A 24,001-nucleotide genomic window follows, 5' to 3' on the forward strand; every position below is an offset into this window, starting at 1 on the left:
GATATAAAAAAATACAAATTCTAGTGAAAAAAATGAATATTTAAAAAATTGATTCCTTTGCTCTTCTTTTCTAAAATTGAATTAATAACATAATTACTCCTCCGCATTTTTAAACTTCGATATATTATTCAATTAAATAATTTTATTTTACTTGTGATATTCTTTTTCTCTCTATCAGAATCCAAGCATGCATATTCGTTGGCTGTTCTTATCTCATAAAAGAATCGACAGGGGGAACGATATGAGGGAGATATAGCAATTAATATAAAACTTCAGAGCGAAGGTGCGATAATGCGGGTAACCGCGTCATCGTGATCCATCGTCCCGCCATTTTAACGCGCAAAGCCAAACGTAACAGCAGCTTATCGCTCAATCTAAACATTTAGACGCTATATTCAATTAATTTCTAAGCGCTCTTTTTTTATCGTCATTGCAACTTCTGCGAACAAATTACCAACTTTCTTTGAAAAATACAAGTTCTTCTTTACTATAAATTTTTCCTTGTAGAAAGTTTATTTTTGACAAAAATTTCTTAAAAATATTGTTATTTCTCTTATGGAAATTTCTGCAAAATATTATTAATTCTTTTTTTATAAAAATTTTTTATAAATTTCAATATGAAAATTGTAAAAGGTATCTAACAATTTAGTTAAATATAGATCTGAAAATAATTTTGTTAAACTATCAAAATAATTATATAGGATGCCCCAGCTAGTTACTAGAATGTTTAAACTTTTTGTAATATTGTTTATCATACTTGAGTGTCCTCCGTAATTATTTTGATGACTAATGAATGTATTTTTAGATCAGTATTTAGTTAAATTTTTAGGCAGAGGGAGAGATGTTAATAGTCGTCTAAAAAAATTGTACCTCATAATATATTGTATTTTTATTTAATATTAAGCAATACTTACAAAAATATGAAATAAATGATTAATGAGTAATACAAATAAAAATTTAACAGGTTACATCTTTTTGTACATGCTAATAACATTAAATCAAATACAACTAAATACAACTTAACTTTCGATCAGTTTATGTAACTGATAATAATGTATTCGTGCAATTTTATAATGAATTTTTATATTTTCATAGAAAAAGATCTATTGTAAAATATTTTACGTTCCAAATAACCTTTTTTTTCTTATTTCCGTGTTATTAAATCCTAATTGATCTTTTTTTCGATAAATTATTAGTAAATATCAGTTAATGATTCCTTGTATTTTTAAAAATTAATCCTTATATTTTTAATTACTTTAGTTCATAAAATTGATATTTTCCAAGGTGAGGTACGATTTAGGCAACCGATTGTCTAACTCATTTTTTCTTGCAGCATATTACAAGAAAAAGTTTATAATAAATTAATTCGTTATCGGTGAAAGGCTAAACATTATAGTAATACCTGAAATATCAAGCTACAATTTCCAACGCTCATTTGCATAAAAATTACTGCCAAATGGGAAATATAATAAAAAATAATTAGCAATTTTTCTTCAGCAACTGTTCTTTCCGTATACATCTTCTTCTAAATCATACTTTAAAAGGGCTTTAGATATCTTGTTTCTTATATTAGATCACACTTCTAGGTTTTCAAGACCAATTGCACTCCCGGCTTAGTGAACAAGGTGTTTCAATAGCGAGACCTCCTGCGGCGGCTTAATTTCCAATTTCACGGCAGAGCACAAGACCAGATCTCATGCGGGATGTGTCAGGACATTTCTGGATATTTCCGTGCATCGAGGAGGATCAGGCCCCAGGAGGTCGCGCGGCAGCGGCGGCAGTGGCGGCGGCGGCGGTCGCCGCCGCCGCAAGAGAACGAGGAGAAGTCGGTAACTTAACTGGCCTAAATGGGTTTAACTCGATGTGATTTTGCTGGCGAACCACTAAATTGAACGAATACGAACTAAACTGAACTCAACTAAGCTAATCATATCACATTACTAGCGTTATTAGCCGAGCGACGATATAAGTGAAGGTCCGGTGAGCGCCGGACTGCAGTGTAACGCAGTCTCCTGCACTGACCCTCCGTATCCGTGACTTTCTCTCGCATCCGCGCTCCCGCCATCTTGCTCTCCTCGCTCGGCGTAAACATGACCTACATAATAACGCGTATTCGTTCGCCGTTCGTTGCCGCCGCCGGATGGACCAGGTGCCCAAAGTTTCGCGCGAAGGATCGCGCAGGGTGGCCGGGCCCCGAGCAGGATTCGCGGTGTGATTCTCCGCCATCGCGTTTCCGCGCTTCTCGCGCCGTAGCGTACCGGAAGTGCGCGCATCGCCGTCGCGTGGGACCGACAGACTCCATGTTGTTCTCGTTGCGTAGCGTCATAATTCGCGAATACTCTCTGAGGAGAACAGAAGAGTCAACGTGTGTTACAATTTGACGTCATATTGATTAAATCATGACCGAGAAAGTACGTCAAGAATCTCGTAAGATTCTTATAAAAAAAGAAAACGGTCAATTTGATCGAATTTGTGATACGTTGTAGTTCTTTTAACATTGTTGATGGAAAATCTCAATTTACAGAACATTTCTACATTGTGAGAAAAGTTATCAACTTGACTAAATTTTTCAACTCGATTAAATTTTTTCAGTTTAACTATTTAACTATTTAGATATATGACTTAAATACATAAAATACTTGAACTTCTGTTTAAGTATTTATATATTTAATTTAAATACGTAAATGTTTGAATTGAAGAAATTCAATCAAGTTGGAAAATTTGGTCAAGTTATAACAACTCTTTTCCTTAGTGTATGTTTAGTTTCTGAATTAAAGGTATTTGAATGTTTTCTATTTTTTATGAGAGAAAGAGAAGTTTGGAATCATTAAGTACTAACGGGAATGATTGTGGAATACTTGTCTTTGCAACTTATCGGCAAACATGTGCGCGCGCATAAACAATAACATACACACACATACAACATTAACAGAGACTCATACATAATATCAATACATATATAATAATCTCTCATAAAACAGACACTCAAATGCTTATTCATAAACTAGTAATATAACTACATAGTAATATTTTCTGTAAATTGAGATTTTTTACTAGGGACACAAAAACTACAGCACATCACAAACTCAAGCAAATTATTATACTTTTTTTTTATAAGAATCGTGCGGGATCCTTTGATCAATATGATATTAAAATAACATTATTTTTCTGGTTACCTTGGTCGTACACTGAGAAAGAAGTTCTTAATTAAATTTTTTTTAATTTAGTATGATTGAATTTCTTCAGGTCAAGTATTTATGTATTCAAATTAAATATTTAAGTTAAATATATAAATGCATTGAAGTTCAAGTATTTTATATATTTAAGTACTTAAATTGAAGAAATTTAATCAAGTTGAAAAATTTAACAGTTTTTTTCTCAATGTGTAAAAAAATAGGAAGCTATAAGGAAAGATGATTACTCTTTTAAACTCTTTCCAAATTTTTGAAGTTTTCATTTATCAATGCTCTTTTCAACTTTCATATGGAGTGTGAGCTTTTTCCGATTAAAATTTATCGTTGTTACGTCCCGATCGTGCAAATGACCGTATCGGTGACGCGGACAAATGAATGAAGCGCGAGAAAAGGGTGAGAACGTGAAGTGCGAGGAAGGAGATGCGTGAGGCTCCCCACTCCGTCCGCAACGCGGTTGGACGAAGTCTGAAGAGAGATAAGAAAAGAAGACACAAGTGCGTGATACGTCGTCACCCCTCTACTTCGCGCGGAGGGGGTAAAGTGGCGCGGCCTTTTCAGCTCCACCTCTTTTCTCTTCAACTTCCATCAAATCAACCCTCGATACGTAACGCGTGCGGATATCGCTCATTTGTTGCAACGATGACATAACTCGAGAAACAAAATTTTCCAGTTTGAATGTTCTGAACTGAATTATTAAAATTTTGTAATATCACTTTTAAATATGATTTTAGCGTGCTAATGATTTAGTATGCTAATTGAAGGAATGATTAATCATTAGCTTTTTACTCAGTGCCGCGAATTTTCATCAGAATTTTGTTTTTCTCTTGCAAACAAATAAAAAATGATAGCTTTAAGTTACGTTGTTGTGGCAAATGAGCAATATATACAATATTTAGAGTCTATTATTTTTAACTGTACTCTGTGTAAAAAATATTTAAAATACAATTTAAAAAATTAAGTACGTGTTATAAGAACAAAAATAAAATCAAGAAAACAATGGTGTAATTAAAAAGAATAAGTGTAACTCTTTTTTATCATTTGTTTCATTTAACATTACTAAACAATGTGAACCTACGAAATTGCCATAAGATGTACATACTTAATATTAATGATTTTGATGGTCAGTTGTTTAATAGTAGTTAAATTAAACGAAAAATGAAAAGATACGGTTACATAGCTTGGTATGCAGACTAGAGATATATATAATTTTATAATTGTGTTGTAATAAGGATAATAATATGTAAAGAATAATATATTTTATTTATTATTCTTTAGCTTCCTATTTTCTACACGCCATATAATGTTTATTGCATAATAACGAATTTTGCATACATAAGTATTCATAGAATGCCCGATGAATTTATAAAGGACATGCTTTCGTTATTTTGTAAAATAATTATAATAATTAGAACATCGAAGTTAACTTGTTCGATGTTACCACAATTGTAATTTGTGAAAAAAAAAGTTTCCGATTTAAATAAGATGTTATAAAAATGAATGAAAAATATTAATAGAATTGTAATAAGAGATCCTTTAATTGATATTATAATACTAATTATAAGTGCATGTACAGATTCCTTTTGGATCACGTAAGATTTTGCAAACAAGAGACGCGAGGTCGAATCTCTAATCTTCGTCGCGAGAGGAAACTTCGTCAGAAACACGCGCGCGCGCGAGACAAAGACAGAGAAGAAGAGAAAGACAGATGCTCGACCTCTGAACGGTGGACTTCTTCTTTTTTCCGCACGTCATCCATATTTTTTTTTACGTCGTAGGTATGTCGTAGCGTTTAACGACGAACGTGCGGTGCTGCCCGCAGCGTCGGGGTCCAGCCAATTGAGCCTGTTAACGCTCAATTGGTCTAAATTGCTTCAATTGGACGTAATTACGCGAAGGCGACGAGGAACCTCCGCCATGTTTCTCTCTTTCTCTTTTTCTCTGTGCCGCAAATATCATCAACGAGATGTTACGTTCTCAAGCTCTTCCTGTCGGCCACTACCGATATCGTACTTTTAACTGTCAGCCGGTACAGCAAAGTAAAATCTTTTTCTGCTAAACCCTCCCAGCAAGTTTCATCTCTATAAACGTTATAACATTCTTAGAATACGAATATTATTAAAAATTAAAATAATATTCCGAGAATATTATTCCAAGAACATAATATTTTTTGACATTATATATAAATATTGTATTAATATCCGTTTTATATAATATTCATAGTATATATTACAATATCCATAGAATATTATGAAAATGTTCTACAAATATTATTTTTGTTCAAAAATTAAGGTGAATTATTATGCATAAAATATTCATAATTATTACATTTAAAAGCTACATTCTCGATAATTTTAAATATTGAAATAAATAATTTTATTTACATCTAACATAATATTCATAAAATATTATCAGGAGTAGACATGTAATCACTTTCTATTAAATTAATATTAAATAATATTTCAAAAATATTGTTTAATATTAAATAATAATGTGCGGTTATGGGGATAATAAAAAAATTTATGAGTTATTGATAAAATTATTTATAAAATATTTTACGTGAAAAGAGAGAAGGGTAAAAAAATCGTTATTATAACGTAGTTTAAGTCTATAAAGATAGGAAATTAATCAAAACGCAAATTATCGTAGGTGAGATATCAGAATCTGTAAGCTGAGTTTGTGCTCGCAATGACAGAAAAATAAGTTGGGCATTAAGACATAGTTTTTCTATATCCGCCACAAATCGTCGATCTTATACTGGTAGCTGAATTCTTTGTATTGTATACAATGAAAGGTGGAAGTTTGGAGCCATTCATGTCTAAAAGAAGAATAAAGTTCTCAATGTATACCTTTCTAGCACTCGACCTAAAACGTGAAACTTGTTTTGGTGTCTTATTCTAGGCTTTTGATCATACGGGCTAGACATAATATAACTTCAATATCGATCAATTCAACAAAATAGCAATAATCAATTTTAGAACATTTAATTTCAATTTTAATTCTTTCATAAATTTTACTATTTATTTATAGATTATTTTATATCAGTGTAGAGTAAAATAATATAAAATCAGGTTAAATAAATTAATATCTTTTTAACTAAGTTAAGTTGAAATTAATGACTTATTAATTAATGTAATTACATTAAAAGTTATGTGACTAAAAAACTAACTCAGTTACTGTAAGATTCAATTAAGTTAAATTAAAAGTTAATTTCGAAAAGCATATTTACATTAAATTAGAATATTGTAATTTTCTAAAATTACTAGTAGATTACTCAAAACAATTATAATATCATAAAATAAAGTTAATATTTTATTAATAAATTATGTTTATATGAAATAATAAAGTAATATTGTTTTTTATGTAAAAACGTATATATATTTTTCTTCTATAATTTTTTTCAATTATATGAATAAATTTTTATAACTCAAAGAAATAAATTAATAAATTAAAATGTATGTGCTTTAAAAATAACTTGTTGAAAATAACCTCATTTAAAATTAACTGAATTAAGTTAAAGATTATTGATTTTTTAATTTTATTATTTAACTTTGCACTTTTTAACAAATTACCACCTAATCTTAATTGTATAAAATACGTTACTGAATAATACAATCAATAATTGATCTGCGAAATATAGTATCACAATAGAGTTGTGAGAAATAAAGGAAGAACAGAAATGTGAAGAATCGCAACTTTTTTTCAAACTGGAGTAAAAACTGGAATATTTTGAAATAACGCGACATAATTCACAAAATTAATTTTCAAGCGCATATCGCGCGGTTTCGAGCTTACGCAGAAATCGCTCTTCGAAGTGAGAGAAAATACGACGCTTTGAACGATGACGTCGCATCCTGATTAACTCTCGGCGTTCGCGCTCGCTTGCATCCGTCGCGTTCGTATCTCCGTTGGTATTTGCGCACCGAATATTATTCGTAAAATGATACCTTTGCCATTCATCATTTAACTAACACTGCAAATTTCCACATGTTTCAAAACTTAATCAATATTTCAATTTTCCTTATAATATCCACGTTGGTTTTTCACGAAAAACATTCTCGTAAACTTTTTAATTTTTGTGCAATGTTATTTCAGCTATCATTAAAGTATTCCTGAAATATTTTGTACTGTAAAAATACATTACACTTATTTTGAACATATTTATTTAAAACACAATACAAAATACCTTGGAGTCCAATTTTTGAAACTCACCTTCGAGGAAATTATTCACAAGTTAGAACATGAGTTAGAACATGAAAAATTGCATAATGTATGCTTTTCTAATTTCTATTTTATTTACTTTTTATTTATAAGATATGCAATTGTGCCACGTCGATATAAGTATTGTGGATTAAAATCAAGATAATAAATTTATTATGAATTTCATTACTATTTCTTATTTTTATCTCCGTTAAATATTCATCAACGGATCATATGTATTAAAATCTATATAAAAGTGTCTAGGTAGAATTCATGTTGAAAGTTTTGAAAAAAATTTATATCGGTTTAGAAATAAAATCACAATTATATTCATGTGGATATCACATAGATAAGTTCCTGTCTACATTGTCCACGTATAAAACATGTAGATACAATGTGGAATCTATGTACCTGTCCTGATTGAGTATATCTTTTTCCATTTCTATAAGTTAATGGAACATCAATGAAAGGTTCCACGGCTATAGGATAATTTTCTCGCGGTCACGATAAAACGAGAATGAAGTATCCGGGGAATGGGTGCGGGTCGCGTGGCGGGAAGAGTCATCTCTCAGCCAGCATAAACGCACTTCAAAAGCATATGGTTACGCCATACGGGGTCCTGGAGGACTCCCGAGAGCAATTTATCGACGGAATACTTTCGTCGACGTGTGGGCGCTACCTTTTTAAAGGTACAGCCATATAATAATCTCGAATACTCTCCGAAATAAATCCCTTCGCCCTTCGTTCCTAAAAAGAAACATTTAAGTGCGATGGGAAATATTAAAATATAGAAGAAAACATAGTGGCACCTGTGACACTTATGTATTATATATTACTTTATCGAACTTGAACAGATTGTGAGAATATTTTATTTTACGTACTACATACTGCACATTATACAACATTAATAATAAATTCCAATGGTTTTATGTACATACAATGTTTAAATTAATGAAATAAATAAATTATTAATATTTAAATAACTAAAATAATCCAATTATATTTTATATAAAAGCTTCTTTGGTAAAAAAAGTTCTACAAGATTTTATACAAATTTTAAAAAATTCAAAAGCTTCATAAAATTGAAACACTTTTCTAAATTATTTGTAAATTTGTTCATTTTTGTAGCACGTCGTTTCTATGATTTCTACGAATTTCTCGATCGGAAAATTATGTCAAACTACAGTGAAGTGTAACGGTTTATACATTTCTAACAATTACATTGGCAAAAAAAATTTCTATGAATAAGTCTAGGGTTCTACTAAAAATAGATATTTGCAAACATGATGATTTATTTAGAAATATTAATTTTTTAATAAAAATATTTACTTTTTTAAATTGTGTATTTAATTATTAAAATTAATAAAAGTGTTCCAAAGCATTTTTTTGTAAATTTTTGTAGCATTTCTTAAATATGTGTAGAATTTTGTAGATTTTTTTCCAAAGAATTTGTGGTTTAGCGGACTCTGCTTGCCCAGATAAGAGTTAAAATACATTCAAATACATATACATGTAATAATACTGATTGAAAATAAAATTTAAAAAATAAAAAAAAGAAGAGGCAAATTAATATCTTATCTTTTTTTCCCCTTTCTCTTCTCTAAAATATTATTGAGATTTTAAGTATATTTTGATGATTAAAAAGGAGATTAGGGACAACTTTCATGGGTATTTACATTTATATCCATTTCTCATAAATACTTATAGATCTATATTTAAAGAAAAATTCTAAACAATTCCGTGGCGATAGAAGTACGTTTAAAAAAAATTTTCGTTAGATTGGATTCTGATTTATAGGTAGATTAGAGACGACCTGCATATGGGCGCATTTTTCCGCATTTCTGTATGAATACGACAAGCAATCAGATCCAAAGATGTATACCCCATGAACTATTCCCACCCGCAGTCATGTTATATTGTATTACGTAGGCGATCTTGTATGCGGGACGACGTCGACTAGAACGTTTTTGCCCTCGACAACGTCATGAGAAAGCGATTCGCTGTGAAATCGCGTTCTCACGAATTATGTGGGTTCACAAGTTGGCCCGACTGAATGTACGATCGCGGGTATATGACATATTTACGGGGGTGTTATCGAGCAGCTATTACGTTACGAATTAATTACGCCCAGAGTAAGCTTAGATAATGTATTGGAGAGCGAGGATTGCCCTTTAATTAATCTTACATTTGACGCTAGAATAATTTAAGTAAACATTGGTTTATGAAAGCTAAAATTATATTAATTTATATTAATATAAAAAATATGTATATTATGCGTATTTATGCGATTTTTGATTGCAATTTCTATTATAAAGAAATATTTTAAACTTAAGCATTGTAAAAATTTGTTTATCTTTAACTGAGATAGCATATCGCATATTTAATAAATATATTTGTCGGATTCATATAAATTCTATTAGAATTCAGAACAAAAAATAAAGTTTCAATTGACGAGAAATCTCCGTATTTATCGACTGATTTCAGTTGAGTGACTTGAAACCGGTAAGTGGCGACATCTCATGACAACATCGAGAAGTATTATTACTATTATTAAAAGATTTACATTAAAAATAAGTAAGCTTTAAAAATTTCTTCAGTTTCATTACGTATGTTGAAATTATGCTTATAAAAAGTATTAAAACATTATTCTCTATAAATAGTTTTTGTTATGTTTCTTGTTTTTAAATTACGTTTTTAATTAGTATTTAACCAAAATCTTGATCAGATAGCACAAAACATTTACTGTAAATATTAATAAATAATCTAAAAATTTATTTTCAAAAAATATGCAATAAAAATTGTATAATTTTTTCAAGATTTTGGAATAATTGCAATAATTATTACTACAATACAAATTAAACATATTTTAAAATTGTATTAAGAAATATTTGTTATTTATATATACACATATAAATATTTAATATAAATAGAATATAATAAAAATATATACATATATACACATATAAATATGTTTGTTATAGTTTCTTTGATACTTTATACACAGAGAAAAAAATGAAATGTTGAACCAACAGCATCAGCCTAATTGAAAATATTTTGTTAATTCAATAACAGTATTAGCGAAACAAGAAGATTAAAAGTAAAGGCAATAACAAATATAGGTAAATAAATAAAATTTAGTTGAATTAATCTATAATTGAATCAAATTACATTAATTTTCATTCATGTCACAGAATTATTAAATATTGTTTTCTTAATAAATGTTTAATAATGCATCTTTTGTTATTATTCATGATATGCACGCGAATTATGACCTTTTTCATTTTGTACATCCTTTGTACAAAAATGATGCGTATAAAAATCCCTCAAACTCGCGATTCTAAGCAAAGCATGCGAAAGTAAAATCGCGACATTGTCGAATGTTGCTTGGAATTGCTAGACGCCGAAACGTCTGAAAATATCGCATGAAAAGACGTCGGGAAGCCGTTTCTCGTTCGCGAGGTCAGTCCACCGGGCTCGCCGTGATGGAATTAGCCGAAGTGAGAAATAAGATAGAGCTAACGAATAGAACGCATAACGTAGCAGGAATAATAACTTGTGCGGACGTGGATACTTATAACACGAAATAAAATCTCGATCGATTTCCTATGCATTTCTAAAAAAAAAATAAAATCAGAGTATTGAGTATTTTCGCGAAGAAAATCTCTGCAAAATATAGAATCTTATTTTAATAAACGCTAACAAGGAAGAAAATATTTGCCGCTAAATTAATATTCTTCGCGTGACTTTTAATAAAATTTCGTTTAATCACTCATAATTAAATAAATCGTTAAACCACAAGTAGCCGTTCGTTGAAAATTTCAGAAGCCCTTGAAAAGAACAGAGATTCGAAAGCCAGAAAGAGAGAGAGGGACCCTGACAACAGCTATTCGTCGAGCTCGAAAATAGATCGTTTTCACGTAGCTTTCTGGGGATTCGTTGGAGAGTATTTTGTGGAAAGTCAGCGCGCTGGCTGAGAAGCTGATTGCCGATTAGCGCTCGCAAATGTTATTAAAGTTGACTAAAAGTCCGATGGATCAATAACATGGTAAATTAATCATAAAATCCCGGATAGGCACATTGTGCGAATATTGCACAATAATGCGTCATGTAAATTGACGAAAATTTGGCACTAAGATGATACGTCATAACGCAGGAATAAAATTTCTAAATGACATTTGTCAAAAATTAGACAAATTCCAAGTTTCAATTAAGTATAAATATTTTACAATTGTTTCAAAAACCGTTTAATTTTTTATTTCAAATGTTACTATGCTGAATGTGTAATATTTCATGCTGCAATATTTTTATATTATAATTTAGGAACAATTATGCATTTTTGTAAACATGTATATGGATTAATTATAGTTCTAAATGTTAAATACATAATAATGTATACATAATTTCTAAATGTTATATACATAATACAGCTAAAATATTTCTATTAAATTATTAAACAATTTCTTTCTCAATTTAATTTTGCAAATATACCACTAAAATAATTCTTCATATCGTTATAATTTTGCCAAAATACTATTTCAAAATTATATGCGTAAACAGTCGATATTTTATAAAAGGTCAATATTTCTACATCTATCTTTGTGATTATAATTACATTACATCATTGCAAATAATAATTTTTATGCAAGATTTCGTCATATAATTTAATAAATGTCCTATCGGGAATCTTCGCTTTGCAGAGGTTATCTAAATGCGAATCAAAATATGACAAAATACCGTTGCCAGATAGTATGTACTTTCTCGAAATGTCGTCGCGAATAAGTCGTGTTTCACGTCAACGTGAGAATAACGTATAGATTAGAAACGAAACATTTTTCGAGACTAGAAGTAAACAAGTGTCGCTGCTACAGCCAAAAAAAATAAGAAGTAGAAGGAAATATTTCACAACCTTTCCGTGTGATAAATATTTGAAGCTCTTCATGTGTACCGCCGAGTACACAAATTCACTTTACATAAATCTAAAATGGAACATGTTTTTTTTTTTTAGGAATTCAACATTTTCTAAAAAAATATTAAATATATTTAAAAGAAAAAACTAAACTATACATGATAATCTTGATGTTAGTATTTTTTACATAATTATTGATAACGGTAATTAACAATTGCGTGGATAATCATTGATTAGATAACCGATAATGCTTATCTGAGTTATTACGTGTATCAATAAAGGAAAGGCATTAATCCGTCTCCGCGCATTTTATCACACAATTTGTTATATCTATTGATTTTCTAAACGTCAGACAATCAGATGATCGTCGCGCACGCGATAAGAGCGGAAGCAAAAGCTTACATATGCATAGATAGTCAGGCAAGTTCACTCGATTAATTGCAATAATATACTTACAGTAAAATTTCAACGAACAATAACACCATATCAATTCGAAAGCTTTCAAAAATCTTGCGTTTAAAAAAAAACAATTTTAAGACGTTTATTTTTACTTTAAACAAACATAGACGCGTAGAGTAAGGTGGTACAACTTCAAACTTTTAACATATATTTTTATTCTTGGAGTACACCAAATATTTAACTCTAGTATAATGAGATAATTTGCAATCTAAATGAGTTGATACATGAAATGAAAAGAGAAATGACTGATATGTGATCATAGCCATGATTGATTTTATTCCAGACAAGTATTCGAAAATTCCTTAAAATTATAATTCTGAACATAAATTTGCATTTGCCACGAAAAAACTCTTTATTAAAATAAAATATTTTTTTTTGAAGTCATTCCGTGATCAAAAAATTAACAAGAGAGAAATAATATTACTAAACGCGAAGTACAATTCGAAATTGTACTGTGTTCAGATTTGTATTTAAACATTTCATGCAATACCGTGCTCGAAATTGTATCCTTGGTCAAAAAGAAGTTCTTTCAACACAATTTTTACGCAGTGAGACTAAGCAAATGATTGTTGACATCACACTCCGAGATCAGCATTACCACGCTTGAATCTCGAAGATCTCATTTCGTTCAGAATTGTACCATGCTTGAAATTGCAGCAGCTTGTTTTACACACAAGTATTCTATAAAATGCATACAAGTGCAACGCTATCTCGATTTTAGAAATACTGATTTTATGGGAAAGGATTTGATTTGAATAAAACTATTAAATTAAAAGAGTTTTAAATCAATATTGAAAAGTACGTATAAAATAATATTCCTGAGAGATATTTTCGGCAATTTAATCTTTCGTAAAGTAAGCAAGGCAATTGTTTCGTGGATATAAAGACCCTGGATATCGATTCGCAAACGCGCGCGCGCGTGGTACAGCCGTTCTTACGTAATCGCGCCGCAGAGAGAGCTTGTAGCGGATGACACGGATACGTCTTTTCGCGAGCATTTCCAAAGACATTAGCGCATACGCGTGTCGCACCGGGTGATGCTCGTTTTAACTTCTTCTACATCTCGATTCCAACTACTTTTGCAACGCGAATGTAACGTCGCCCCCCGCAGTTTAGCGTCTAGTAACAACGCGGTTTCGAATTAACTTCAGCCGAAGATCTTGGCAATGCAATCGCTGCACGGTTGGCACGATAACATAATTAATTTCACGGTTGAAGCCAAACTCATTCATCAGATGTTTGCAATTATAACTCATAATTATGTTTCATTAAACTGACACGTCATCAAGCTTCGAGCGATCGAATCACCTTGCGCGGTTCGAATGCACTTATCTTCGATAAAAACGCTTTTTATAAATCTGAATTTAATATTCCAACTTATCACAGTCTCTATTTTGTGTCTGTTGAATATTTTATTAGAAATGTAACTACTACGTAATATATCACGCTATTGTTATATTATTTAACTTTTTTATAGTATTATTATTGTATTAAATAATAAACAAATAATAATTTCAATTGTTATACTTATTAATTATTAAAACCTATATTTTTACTTTTATAAATATAATATTATAAAATGATAATAATCTTAGTTTCCTTAAACAGAGAATAATAAATTGAATAAATGAATAAATTCTGTTTAATAAACGCATGAGTCACGCGGTCACGCTTGTTTCCTTGAACTCTTAATAAGTCCCATAAAAAAATATCCATCCAAATGATGGCCGAAAGTCACGTGATCACTTGGACCAACTGTACTACGAAGATTTATTACCGCCACGAAGGCTGACACAAAAGAGAAAAAGAAGAAAAAATAATTCTTGTCGCGGTGCATCGTAAACGTATTTCCACATTTTCCACACAGGCCTATTCTTGATACTTGTCTACTAAAAATTCCGCGCTAAATGTAGTTCTCTGATCATTAACTGTTCACTTGGTACACGATTTCGTCGGTGTTATTCGTTCCTTCGAATCAGAGAATACGTCTAATTTTAATTAAAAATGAAATGTTTAATTAAGGAGAAATATTACTCATTTTTGTACAAATATTTAGACTTTAAATAAAAATGTAAAAGTTGTGTTTATAGCATTCTATTTTTATGAAATAATATTTTTTATTTGACACTTTTATAGTTTATTTATTTTAACCGGTATTGTTTTTTTTATTGTTATACTAAATTTTTTAAAAATAACTGCAAAAATCTCAATTTTATTGTACAAGTACTTTAAATATTCAAGATGACTTGTGCATGAAGTTTCATTGAAATTTTGAGCTTATTTTATAAATAAATTCTATAAATAAATTTCACTGCAATTTTGAGTTTAATTATTCTATAAATAAATTTGGTTCGTTTACAGAACAACTAATCTCTTCATCGCAATGCAACGTTACATAAATTATCTTGAATACTTAAAGTTATATAAAAAGTACTTATACAACAAGATTTCTATTCTTATTAAAATAGTTTTTAATCGAGGTAGAAAATTGCCAGCAAATTTTTCACATTACTTTCCAATGAAGTATAGAACAATCTGTAATTTTTTCTAAAATTTTAAAACAATCTGTAATTTATTTTAAAAATAGATATAATACATCTTGAAAAGATATTATGGCTACAAGTTCCTTTGATCCAAAAATTCGTCTGTTCGCTCGCGCGGCGCGACGGTACGATTAATTGAAGGAGGTAAAATCAGAGTGTAACAATCAAATAATGATTGAATGACTGACAAACGGGCTTACTGTAGTGAGCTACATCGCCGGTTACTCACGTACGAGCTCAACAACGGGAATAAGCATGAGGAAAGGAGAAAATACTGGCAATTGGCAGACGGATCGCCACGAAGAAACGCCCACCGGCCATTGGCTCCTGTCCTGAAGACGCTGAGGGTCCGTCTCGTCATCCGCGTTTATGACATAACGTCAGTCGACATAGGTAGATTTCGTTTTCGGCGAAGTACTTGGCGCGATATCTCTTGCCGAATAAACCCCCCCTTCTCATTACCCTCCCCTTTACACGAACACTGCGCGATCGCGTAACGAGGTCACGGCCATATCTTCACTGTCACAACTTCACTGTCCGTTTCGTTCCGTTCGTCACGTGCCGCTAAAAATAATAGAGCAAAGTAGATTCGTGATGTATTTCCTGTACTGAAGATATTTCGTACCACGCAATTGTTTGCGTTTTTCTTTTTGAATTCGCGACTAATAGAGATCACTGAATCTTCAAAAGAAGAAGCGTTACATTATATTTGAAGAATTTGAGACGTACCAAGTTCATAAATTATAAAATTTACTAGAAGTTGTCCGACAGAACAGACCTTAAAAATTATAAAAATTACGGGCTGAATATTCTTGCTCTAAAAATCCATTTTCGATAACTGTAGGCAATAATTTTCTCAATGCAAAATGTAGAAGGAAAGCAGCCAACTTACAACCAACAATTAGACGGTGTACTTCTTTTAACAATTTCTCCTTTAATATTACATCTAACACTTCCCTTCTTACACATTTTGCAAAAATAACAAGCGACACAACATATATTCTTTGGAAATAATTTGCTCTTAGAATTAAAAAAGAATTACGACAGTGGGACATGGCCTTCGAAGAATTTTGCTATAACTCCAGTAAAATTTAGCCAAACTGTTTACATTATAGAATAGTGAAATTACGATCTAAAATTTACTAAAAGAATAGCAAAATTCTTCGAAGACGATGTGGCTCCGTCCGATCATTATGATTTTTAAGGATAAATTCCAAGAGAAAATTCTCTCCATGGTATATTTGCTGCGAGCTACGCTTGGCTGTGCAGCGATCTCTAAACGACGAATGAACCGCGAGTGCGAGTCTAATAAGGATAACTTTATGCGTCGAATTGCAATACTTCCTGGGCGGGGAGACTCTGCGAAGGCGATCAGCCTCGATGACCGGATGTCGAGGCTGTTCTCCGAGAGGCCGCGCCGCAGTGATTCTCACTTGATTGAGCAACGGCCGCAAAAATGCGTGCGCCGTTACGTAGTGTCATTCCGCACGAGTGGAATGTAATCGTCTCGTTTAATTTTGAAAAACCGTTTATGAACGAGAGCGGTTGCCTCGGTATTTTCAAGGTGTCAGGCTCGGTGTTCTTGGCTCGGCTCGGTTTATTTCCGCGGAAAACGAGTGTACTTGGTCCAAAGGAACGTTAGCTAGCGTTACGTAACGAGAGCTTAGCATTGACAGTGGTTTCTCTCTCTTCTCTTCTCTCTCTCTCTCCCCTCAGTTTGAGCCAGAAAGATTTAGATATTAGTTCTTTTTATCTATACGTTACTTATATTACCTTATTTTAATTCTTTTATAATTATCTTTACTTTGCACTATAAAGGGATGGATAGTAATGAATTAAAAAGTTGAAATTTAAATAATAAAATTAAAAAGTTAAAACTTTTAATTTAACTTAATTAATTTTAAACGATTTAATTTTTGACTTTAGTTATTTTTGAAACACATAAATTTTAATTTATTATCTTTGTTTTCCAAGTTAAAAATTTATCTATGTAAGAGAAAAAAAAATACATTTCCACGTATATAAAAATTAATATTTCTTTGTTATTTCATATAAATTTAATTTACCAATAAAATATTAAATTTGTTTGGTGATCCATATTATAGATAATTGTTTTAAATATCTTCAAAAACTTGCAAAATTTTTAAATTAATATAATGCTTTTCAAAATTAACTTTTAATTTAACTTAAATTAATTTAATCTTAACATAACTTTTAATTAGTTAGTTTTTCATTTATGTAACTTTTAACGTAACTAAATTAATTTTTTAAGCCATTAACCTTAACTTAATTTAGTTACAAAAATATATTAACTTATCCAACCCTGTGTATATACAAAATACATATGCATATATGAAACGCAATCCGGATGTCTCGCTGAAATATCGTAAGCACATTGTTCCGTTGATCCAACTGACACTCAAACGCGATTTATCGTCTTGTTTTTCGAATCTCTAAAATAGACGCATCGATATCGCGCCACGGAGCAAATTTTGGAACAAACATTTATTTTGCTTACCGCAGGTAGGTTTCGCGTCCCCAAGGAAATCACGTAGAATGTCAGGTTTCCACAAATTTTATTATAACTTCAATTTGCAAAGGTAAATTCGTCGATTAAAATGCAGAGAATCAAGATTAAAATCCATATTTATTCGTTTCACTTTTATTTTAATTTAACAATTACCTCTCAATTTCCCACGTTAAATATCTTGATAATTAGCTGAGATAGAAAAGCGGTCAATCAAATACGCATATTGGAGAAAGATTCGCGTGGAGCAGTTTTTCTTTAATACTTTTCATCGCATTCTATTTTATTTTTCTGATGTTGAATATCTTGGGATCAATCATGTCCGTAATTAAAATCGCATCAAAGCAAAATCCAGTAAATCCACGTGAGATTAATTAAAAGACAAAGCTCTATTTGCGAAACCCTTTAATTAATATCACAACCATTAAATTCGTCCCGCGGAAAGATCCATTTTGGAAAAGGGGATATCCCGTAGTAAACGCTCAAGGGTTTACCGCAAGTGGTACGTTGATGAAAAGATTATCGCATACATGGGAACAATCAAGGGAGCTGATGGCGAAAGGTTGATGAGTGTGTGTGTGTGTGTGTGTGTGTGTGTGTGTGTGTGTGTGTGAGAGAGAGAGAGAGAGAGAGAGAGAATTTTAATCCTCTCTGGATATTCTTATTAACGCGATAGGGAGGAGGGCAGGTAAATAGGTATGTGGGTAGTAGTTTAGTATTGATCTATCCACGGAGCGACCTTTAGTCTCCCCTCCGCTATTCCGCGGGGGTAGAAACGGGGAATCCTGGCTGGCGCGACCTAGAGCAACCCGAGCGGGCGCACAGCTGATTTCGTAACGGCATCTCCACCCCCGCCAGAATCCCGCCGTTCTTCGGAAACCACCGGGTGACCCATTTATCTCGACGATATCGGAACGACGGAACGCGAAACCGCGGGATCCGAGCTGATTCGAAGCTATTACCAAAGCGCTTCGCACGTAGCGTGTATTAAAATAGCGCAGAGAGTAGAGAAGAAAGTTTATCGTTGGATCAAAGAGCGGATTAAAATTTCAAAGCAACGAGTTTTCGTTTTAATGAATAAAATTTTGAAGTTGCGATATTCGCGAGAAATTACTGACAAGGTCAAAAACTTCGAATCATATGATCAGGGTTGGGTAGGTTGGTTAATTGTTTTTAAACTAAATTAAGTTGATAGCTTATAAAATTAATTCAGTTATGTTAAAAGTTGCATAAACAAAAAAACTAACTCAGTTAAAAGTTGCGTTAAGATTAAATTAACTCAAATTAAAAATTAGTAGCAATTAGTAATTAAAAATTAGGCTAATGAGAGTCAGTGCGAGTAAAAATGCGCAATCGTATTAATTTTACACAAATTATTTATTTATCTTTAAATTACAGCTGACTCTCATTAGCCTAATTTTTAATTACTAATTGTTTTAAATTTCAAGAGTCCTAAACTAATTTTAATCGTTTTTCAAAAATTAATTTTGAAAAGTACAGGAAAAGAACGGTTTTGCTAAAGTATTTAAAGTATTTAGTTGGATACAAATCTGAAAATAATTTTGTTATCAAAAATAATTATGTTGCCATCAAAATAATTATATTGGATATTATATTCTCAAATTGAATTGCTAGAATATCAAAATTTTTTGTAGCATTGCTTATCATGCTTGAATATCCGTCACAATTATTTTGATGGTCCAATAAAATTATTTTCAGTTAAATATTTAGACGCTTTAACAAAATCGTTTTTTTTTTCGTGTATTATTTAAGTACATTAAATAATGTTAAATAATTATAATTAAGTATATTAATTATATTTAAGTAATATTAAATTAAGTAAAACAATTATAATATAAATTATCAAAAAATTCAATATCTTATTTGTAAATTAAGTTTATATAAAATAACAAAGAATTATCGTTTTCTTATGGGCTGAATGTTTTTTTCTCATTTTACATTTTTTTTTCTTACATAGATAGTTTTAATTTTGAGTTAATAAGTTGAAGTTTTAAAAATGACTAGTTGAAATTAAAATTTAAGTTAAAAATTCTTAACTTTATTATTTAACTTTTAATTTTATAACTATTTCATCAATTACCATCCAATCCAGCCTATAATTTATGCAAAAAAAAATTTATCTAATCATGCTAGATCTACATAATATAAAACGTAAATGCACTGCACAAAAATCGTAAATATATCAGAACTGAGTGCTAATTTCTTTTTTTAAGATTAATTAATTATACCTTCAAAATATTTCTTACGAGTTCTCAATAGAATTCTTCATAGATGAAAGTGTTCTTTCATTTATGAAAGATAAGTAGTCTTTACATATATAGGTACTCTTTAAAAAAAAATAATAAACGCGTTTAATTGTATCTACTAAACTGGGTGCAACAACATGGTTCGCCACGCAATAAATCACAAGGCGTTAAGTTGGTACATCCAATAGGGCGGAGCTTATAAATTCATAATTGACTACTAACTTGATCGGAGGTCACCTTGGCCTTGATACGTGCTGAAGAGCGCCGGTTAGTTTATCTCTCGCTCTCTCGATAAAGAACGCACGATCGACATTTTGAGATATGTATTGAATTAAATTTCCTGGTGCAGTACATTCCATAAGCATTCTGTCTGGTATCAAATGTACTTCTCTGAAAATATTTTATATTACATTAATAGACATTTTAATATTAGAAGAGAAAGTTGCATTACGATCTCTCGTAATTTACATTATTTAACAATAACTTTGTTAATAATCAATATTTTAAATTGAAAACTTAACAATTACATTCATCAATGTATCATTCAACCGAATCTACATTATGAAATATGTATTATATGAAACAAATAAAATTTCTAAATAAACGAATTATTTATATTGTTTTAATAGGTATTTGTGTTCTCTTTTCGCTTTGCACTTTACCTCGATTTTTTTTCTCCATTTTCCTCTATTCGCGCATCACGTAGATTCAATTTTATTTAGACGCAGAAAACTATACCCAGCAAAAGAGGATGGATTGATTGAGTCAAAAATCGCAAAAGAAAAGATAACTTTGTGTTACTGGTATTATGTTATGTATAGAAGGCGCAAATAACATTTTTAATAATTGAGATAAGACTGTGATATGTATAACACAATTAAAATCGAGAGAAGGTCAACAAACGGTCATAGCAAGACCTTAGTGCTCAATAATATCTATTTCTTACGCGATTTCATATATACATATATATTCTGATTCTTCAAACAACGTGCTGTTAATTTCGATCTTAAGACGCAATTCTTAAATTGAATCAGAATAGTAATATCATAATATTAAATTGATAATCAATTCAATAATATTGATGCTAGCAAGCATTATAGCAATAATACCAGAAAGATCCCTCCCAAAATATTATATTGTAAAGAATGTTTTCCTAAAAATAGATTAGCTCAGGCAGTTTAAACTTGAACCTCCCCTTTTTTAATTAATATTCATGGATATTACATTAAAAAAACAGTAAGTAGTCAAGAGAAAATCAGAATTATTTAATTCATTCATCGAGAAAATAAACGAAAAAAGGAAAAACCATTCATTCATATTCCTATTTTTCAATATAGATTAACTTTGATTTTGGTTAATTTACTCTTTATTTTTTTGTTTAATTATGAGAACTAGAAGATAGAGTAAATTAAATCAAGATTAAAAAGATTCTTCAGCAAATTCTGAACATTTTTTTATTAGAAGATAATTGGCTTTACAATATTCCAAATTTTTTTACATAATTAAAAAATATGTACAAAAATAAAGAAAATAAAAGGCAATTTATAGTAAAAAAAAAATTTTTTATTAAAAAAACTTTTTTTTCATTGTTAATATAAAATTGCCCTTTGCTTTTTTTTATTTCTATGCGTATTTTAAAGGCGATAGATCAGTTTTACCGATTAAACGCTCTATTTTTAAACACGACAAAAATCTTTTTTTGATTACACAGAATTATATATCTTTTTCTACAATTAGATAATAACACAGGATGGATCAACTATTTCTTGTGAAAAATGAGAAATAATTAGTAAATATTAGTTTTGTTACTAACTTCTGGTGGTCCATGACAACATTTATTGCACATAAAAGTTTTAAACTTTGTACGTATAAAATAGGCATACTCCTCCGACATTACATAAAAAAACAATTCTGTGGCTTCAGAAATGAGCTAGGAGTTTTAGTACAAGAAAAAACTTTGTATGCCTGTGTATAATGTAGTGATTTGTACAGTTATGTTAATGTACCACTACATCAATATTGCATGCACACATACGTCATTTGGTTGGTTAAAACTATTCGCAAACGTTGTCTTCTAAATGTCGCCAACATCCTCTTAATTTATATGAAAATGAATTTGGAAATCTGTAAAGCCAATTCAAAGATTATATTTTTCATGTGCTAAATTTCAAGATTATGTATTAGGGTCACTGCACCAGTCAATGAACAAATAAAAAATTGAACTATTCAATAAACATGTGAATGAAATTTTAATATAATTACATTTTGAAATAAAAAATGATATTTTAATAAAATGTTTGTGAAAATTAGATCATAAAAAATACAATTAATTCGCAATTTATTATTTCAAAGTCTTATTATTTTAATACTTTTCTAAACATAATCATTTACTGGTGATTGTTGAGCAACTGCAGTGACCCTACGTAATATTTACATTATTACGTATTGTTTATGTTATGTTAACATAAATCTTTTCATGTAGACAAAACAAGCAATGTGAATTATTATAAATTAGATATTACAATATAGAAAAAAAACATAATTAAGTTAAAAGATAATATATTTGATTTTAGTATTGATAAATTAAAAAATATAATGTTACAAAAAATGGAATATAATTTTCATAATTTCTGATAAAATCTATGTTCTATGAAGCTTTTATTGTTTACATACACAATATATAAAACATAATTACATAATTTACGGTGTATATACACTGAAAAAACATTTGTCGAAATAAAATTAAAATATTTAAATTCAATTAAATATTGGGTTAGTTCATTTTTGATAAAAAAATTTTTATGGTTGACATGAATGAATTATACCTCTCTTCATGTAACTAAATAGTTGTTGAATCAATTCAATGTTTAATTGAATGTGTCAGACTAGATATTTTAATTTTTTAACATTTTTTTTCTGAGTATACGTAACGTAATTTATATTTTACGCATAAACGCCCCACCCCGTTAGCATTTATAAACTAACATTATTATTTAAAATATGTATTCAAAATAAAATAAAAGTTATTTAGTGTATTTATTTTACATAATTTTTTTATCTAATTCTTATTCTAAATAAAAAAAAAATTATTTAATTCTAAAGATATTTTTATTGATATTTTTAATAAATTTTTATTGATGGTTAATTACGATTGAATTTGGTTTTCTTTACTCTTAAAAAATTAATAATTGTTTCAATAAACTAACTATTGTATCAGTAACTGATGATGACTATTCAGTTAACTGATAACTTATTATGTTACTGATATAATAATCAGTTTATTAAAACATCTTATCAGTTTTTTCCAAGAATAAAATAAAAAAACAAAGTGTTGTAAAATGGCGTGGTAAAATGACCTTACTCGCCTGATTCTGTTGAAGATTTTACTAAAAATTCTTTTGAAGAGCTTCATATATGTGTGATACAGTTATAGCTAAATACATAATAGGCCTGTTCGTGTTGCTGCCCTTTTTGAATTAATTTCTTTGTCGTCTCTCTCTTTCTTACGATCAAATATATATTTATTTCATCTCAAGTGCAAAAATCTTTGGGGATTTCAAGCAACTCGAACAGACCCAATATTTATACTTATTTTGGGTAGCTTTCCTTGAGGATGCTCTTTGGAACCTAACCTAGGCAAGTTTCTGGAATCTATATTTTTTAAAAAGTCGTATCAGTTATTTTACCGACTCCTGCGTTTGTCAGAGAGTCCCTCGTTCTCGCGAACCCGCAAAGTGCGCCACGCTCTCGACAAATTCTTGCAAATTCTGCCGCGACGGATGCCGGAAGAAATCCAGGTAGCAACCGAAAACTTTCCTCCGCGTAAATAGCGGAACGACGGAACTGGATGTCGCTAATGGGGGAGAGAGAGAAAGAGAGAGAACATGGGAACGCGGGTGGGGGCCGCG

The 24,001-nt window shown here is 30.4% G+C and overlaps 1 long non-coding RNA gene across 1 annotated transcript; it reads right to left on the reverse strand.

Moving 5' to 3' along the window:
* Nucleotides 1-864: 864 nt before the first annotated feature.
* Nucleotides 865-23,993, reverse strand: LOC105195485. The gene is made up of 3 exons (XR_005575714.1): nucleotides 23,780-23,993; nucleotides 20,316-20,483; nucleotides 865-2,342 (listed from the first exon to the last, which is right to left on the reverse strand). It is a non-coding gene; the product is annotated as an uncharacterized LOC105195485 (long non-coding RNA).
* Between the last annotated feature and the right edge of the window lie 8 nt (nucleotides 23,994-24,001).

This window comes from Solenopsis invicta, chromosome 10 (genome assembly GCF_016802725.1).
Source record: "Solenopsis invicta isolate M01_SB chromosome 10, UNIL_Sinv_3.0, whole genome shotgun sequence".
Taxonomy (NCBI): Eukaryota; Metazoa; Arthropoda; class Insecta; order Hymenoptera; family Formicidae; genus Solenopsis; species Solenopsis invicta.